The 5,347-nt window shown below is 42.8% G+C and overlaps 1 pseudogene; it reads right to left on the bottom strand.

Annotated features, from left to right (window-relative positions):
• Window positions 1–153: 153 nt before the first annotated feature.
• The window catches only part of LOC109471236, a 49,823-nt pseudogene continuing 44,629 nt past the window's right edge, over window positions 154–5,347 (bottom strand).

Genomic DNA, 5,347 nt, shown 5'->3' with positions numbered 1-5,347 from the left:
GGCACTCAAGACATTGAAAACATATCAGATTCCTTTTTTTCCTAGGCCTCACTAGTGCAACTGTGTGATTGTTAGCAATGTTAAAACCTGGAATGATCACTACATATATAATACAGTATGCACAATATTCATATTGAGATGGTACTTTATGACTACATATATGATATACTATAAGTTCATAAGATGAGTTTTACTGACCTCTCGTGCCAGCATCTCAAAAGTGACCCCTCCCAGGCGGGAGGCTGTGCCAGCAAAACATTTGTCCACAACCTCCTTACCAAGACCCACTGCCTCAAAAATCTGAGCTCCCTGCAGCGGAGAAAACAAACTGTTACTTACAGCTGTAAATGACATAACCAGAAGACTAGTAGCTTCAGCCTTCTCAAAACAAGCCGGCTACCGGCGAAAATCGCCGCCTACTCAAATTTTTGCGCCGGCTACTTTCGTCAAAATTTTCTAATTTTTGCGCCGGCTACTTTCGTCTAAATTTTCAGAAAAACAAGTAAGCTCCGTTACATTTTCTCACAAACTTCACCGGCTCATTTCTTCTGTCGAACTTCAGACAAATTTCTGCTAGCTTTCTGGATCTGAAAACTGCTTCTTTCTTAGCCTCCTGTGCAGATTTCTAGAGCACGAGTCAGCGTTTGCTTCTACGAGCGGCCCGCGGCCGGCCAGAGCGGCCGAAACTTTACGGGGGGAGGGTCTTGTTCGGGGCTCGAGTTGTATCCGCGGAGCTGTATCGCTCGAGCTAGGTGGAACTTGCTTCGTAAACTCGTTGCTCACGAAAATTTATCAAGCCGCTACCTTCCCAACTTCTCCCGGCACTAGTAACATTCCTGCTACAAATAACTAGTACAAATCACGTCAAAAAATATCAAGACATGTATAGAAGCGTGTTCATATTTTCATACACAGAGACAAATTTTCAAAAACAAATCGCCATCAGCGAGATTTCACAGCTGTTTCATTCATCAAAAGTTCTTGTCGATCGTAAAATGATCACTCATCTGTTGTCTCCACTAGTGTGGCATTTGTAGCTTAATCACGGCTAGCCAAAAATCAGCGTCAAAACCCCGGAATAAAAACACGCACACTCCGCTTCGCTGTACAAAAACAGGAGCTTTCAGGCGCCATCTTGTCATGAATATTAAGTAGCAGCGTGCGATCGACGCTGTGATTGGTTCACCTCACATGACCTGCATTCTGATTGGATAAGCGATGTGGCGAGCAGCCGGCAGCGCGGGAAGATTTTTCCTCGCCGGCAGGCTCTCGCCGGTGAGAAGAGACACATTTACGCTGCTTTCTACGTTTTTCTACGACTACTAAGCAACATCCTATTAAAGAAATACATAATTAAAAGAATTTTCGGGAAGATGTATATTTCTCAACGCCGATTTTTGGCCATTTTCTCGTAATTTTCTTGTTCAAGGAACCCGGAAGTCAGTGTACCGGGACGCGGGGTGAATTTCCATAGGGCATTTATGGATCGCACCCCGCTAGAATTAAACCGTCAAAACAGAAACAAAACTTCCAAAAAGCGAAACTGTGAAATTTTTTCACATCCCAATGATTATGTTTTCGATCAAATTGACATTTAAATATGCTTTCTTTATTTTTCTGCATTTTGTGGCCGGGCGCAAGGACCGCGCGTAATACGATCGGAGTGGCAAACAATTTTAATACAGCCTTTTTTCCGGAATTATTTGTGCACGAACAGTAAATTTTGGAGCCACAAGATTGCCATAAAAGCTGCTCAGAATGTACCAAAAACGATGTTTAGGGGTCAATTTTTACGATTCCTCCGGGGGAGGCCCCCCGGACCCCCACAACGGAGGGGGGCCACCCCCCTCCCGTACCCTCCCCCTGCGAGCCGCTGCGCGGCTCGCTTCGAGCCACTTCGTGGCTCGCCTGCTACTTTTTCTTATCAGCCACCTACTCTAAATTTTTTTGAGAAGGCTGAGCTTGCTCATATTTCAGTCCAAATTCATCCTCATTCCAAAATGCACTGTTTCATATCAACCTTCTCCATGGAATGTTTTCATTGATTTGATTTGATTTGATTTATTAAGATTGCAGCAAGTACAATACTCGTGGGCCACAGGCAGCGGGGGCTGGTGTTGTGGCCCACACACAAAACAATCACAAGCACACAAACAAGACACACATTTAAACCTAGTATAAGTATATAAAATAAGTATAAGGGTACTAAAACAGCATAGATTAGAATACTAGTATATCAGTCCATTTAGCACTAGATACAGTTATGCGGTTTCTAGCCGCCAGAATGTTCTCATATCTGGGGCCACGTCTCCGGGTCAACTGGTGCTTCTGTTGTGTGAGCAGGTGGGCCCGACACATGTTCTTAAATATAGTGATGCTGCGGGCCTCTCTAACAGACTGGGGCAGCTGATTCCACAGCCGGGTGATACGGCGGGTCCCATAACTTCGACAGTACCATAACTTCGAACGAGTTTTAGTTTGTCTTATTATGCAGAAGAGAGCCATGTTTGCTTTTATCCATTGTGCTCGATAAAAACACAGAGAACCCAAGGTCATGCATAGAGGTGTTGTCTGTTTGCAACTCCAGTATCTGAAAAGTTAACGATTGTTACGTAAACAAGTAGAATTCGAACGTCATTCATGGCCGCGCGCTAGGAGAGGTCTTTGTCCCAACAGCTGGAGGCTGGTCCAATATCGTGCCGTGAAGGTGAAGGGTGTTATATAAATGTAAAGATCGCACAATACAGCAATTATTATCATTGTCTTAGCTGTGGCAGTGCTAAAAATATTAGTCTTACGCTTCAAAAGTCGTCACAAACGTGCAAAGAAATCTAGAACGAATTTACCGCAGCGCACGGAGGACCGCATTCCCCCAAACAGCAGTGCGGTTTGGTATCGGCCACTGACCTAAGATATCACATGACTACTGTCACGTGGTAGCTTACCTCGTAGCTTGCAGGAAATACGGACTGTAGTCCAGGTTATGGATAGTTTCTCGCATGTTCATAGCTGTAGCAGGCCCCCGAGGACTTGACCCCAAGGTGTTGTAATTAGTGGAACGCCGGAAGTGAGATTTACGTCGCAGCTGTTGTTAGCGGGTAAGGCACAGCGTGCTGAGAAGACTTACGGACGATCAAAACCAAAGTAACAGAGGAAAGTTGAAGTTGTTTGACACGTGATCCCGCCTTCTGTTTATTTGGATTCATCCCGAATGAAAAATTATCGGCAAAAATATACGTAGGTCGAAGTTAGGGTACCCTGTTTGAAATAGAACAATTTTGTATGTTACATTCACGACGGAGTATTTCTGGTTTTACCGGCAGCGATCCACAGTGTAAGCACTGCGTGGACGATGTAAAGTCATCCTCTTCACGGACATTCCACAAACACCGACATACCTCATTGTCACCCGTCAAATCAAACCCCTTTCCTGACAACCGGCGCTGGTGCAGTCTCATGTCAACCCCAAAAAATTACGTTCGAAGTTATGGAACCCGCCGTTACATGTAGTCCTCAATACCCATAAGTACTCTTTAGTAAAATATTCTCAATACCCCCATACAGTGCTTTTCAGCAAAAGGTTTTTTTTTAACCCCCATGTACATGGAGTACTCAAAAGCCCCTTATACTGCTATTCAGTAAAAGTGCTCTTAAAAATCTGGACGTACATCTGGGGTGTACATCGTTAAGCATGATGTATTAGAAAAAGAAAAAGATTTACAACATAAATTCATTAATTTTCTTACATCCAAAGTATTTTCAATTCATACAGACCTTATAACTCTGGAGTGTGGAGATGCCCATCTTGGCCATGACCTTGCTGATACCAGTCTGCGAGGCTTGGAGGTAGTTGGCCATGATCTGCTGCTCAGTCAGTGGGGGGTCCAGAAGCCGCTGATCCTGAAGGTTGATGACACTCTCATATACCAAGTATGGACAGATGGCATCTGCACCATAACCTAGCAATAAACACAGGTGGTGCACCTCTCTGTGGACACAAAAGAAAGAGTTTGATGTTATTAATTACCTTCGCCAAGTAGCGTTTGTCCGTCTGTTTGTCTGTCTGTGAACAGCATAACTCAAGACGCTTGATACATTGTCATGAAACTTGGTATTGGGTACATATGTTTTGATGATGACCTAGAAATGATTAGATTTTGGGCCCCCTGGTGGCTTTCATTGGTACTGCAGCAGAACTTCAAGAACCGGTTGACGTATTGTCGTGCTTTTTGGTCTATAGGTAGCTTTAGTGATGCTTGACATAATCAGATGACAATTATTCAAATCTGGACCTAATTTGCATAAATAATGAGGGCATTCTATAAATCTGCTTTATTCCATAATAGGACTATGAAACACTTGTGACATGTAATTGCAGGGTTGGACCTTGTCATTTCCACTTGCCCAAACCAACTTTTCACTTGCCAAAATATGAAGCATTTCTATGCATTTTACTACCAGAAAGGAAATTATTTTATTATAATAGAGTTTATAATGTTGGATGCTTTATTTATCAAAATTGTTTGAAATTTGGTCGAAATACTGTAGGGGCTATACTTAAAAGTAGGGTGCATCCAAAAAATTTACTTGCCCAATCGGGCAAGTCCAGGGGGATATTCACTTGCCCGATGTGATGGAGTACATAGGATAGTTTTCAGTAAGCCCATAAGGCAGAGCGTGGGAGCTGGGGGAGTCAGTCGGGGCCTAGGCTGGAGAGAGAGAGGTCCGGTGGCCTGTACTAGGGCAGAAGTCTGGTATGAAACGGAGTTCCTTGAGATCAACCCCGGCTCATTTCGTGACACCCGAACAGTACTTTTACTTGCCCTGGGCAAGTGGGCAACCATGAATTGAGAACGAGAAAATGATCTGAGGACATAGGTTATGTAAATGAAGACCTGATTTGTATAATTAATGGCAAATTGTTATAATTTCATAGTTGTAACTGCTGGGAATTTCATACTTGCCGCATTTGGAAATGAAGGTCAACATCAATAAACATAATTTATTCAAATCGTGACCTCAATTGCATAATTTATGAGGTAGTGCTAGAACAGCCATTTTTAGTTAAGATAAGGCTGTCATTGGGTGGAGAATATGATCAACTGATATAATCCATGCAAATGAGACTCTTATTTGCAAAGTTAATGATTAAAATTGTATAATTCGTCAACTGGAAGGGTTAACATCATTTGGCGAAAGTATGAGATCGTGGAACTCTTGTTGATGTTGAATCTGCAATTTACTCTTCAAAACCTAGCATATGATAATTCAGGCTAACATTTTGTAATCGTTAAATGAGGTTATTGATTGATGTTCGATGTGTAAAATTTACTAATCTACTACAATA

This window comes from Branchiostoma belcheri, unplaced genomic scaffold, assembly GCF_001625305.1.
Source record: "Branchiostoma belcheri isolate BF01 breed outbred unplaced genomic scaffold, Haploidv18h27 scaffold241, whole genome shotgun sequence".
Taxonomy (NCBI): Eukaryota; Metazoa; Chordata; class Leptocardii; order Amphioxiformes; family Branchiostomatidae; genus Branchiostoma; species Branchiostoma belcheri.
This window is presented reverse-complemented; position numbering and strand designations above follow the sequence as displayed.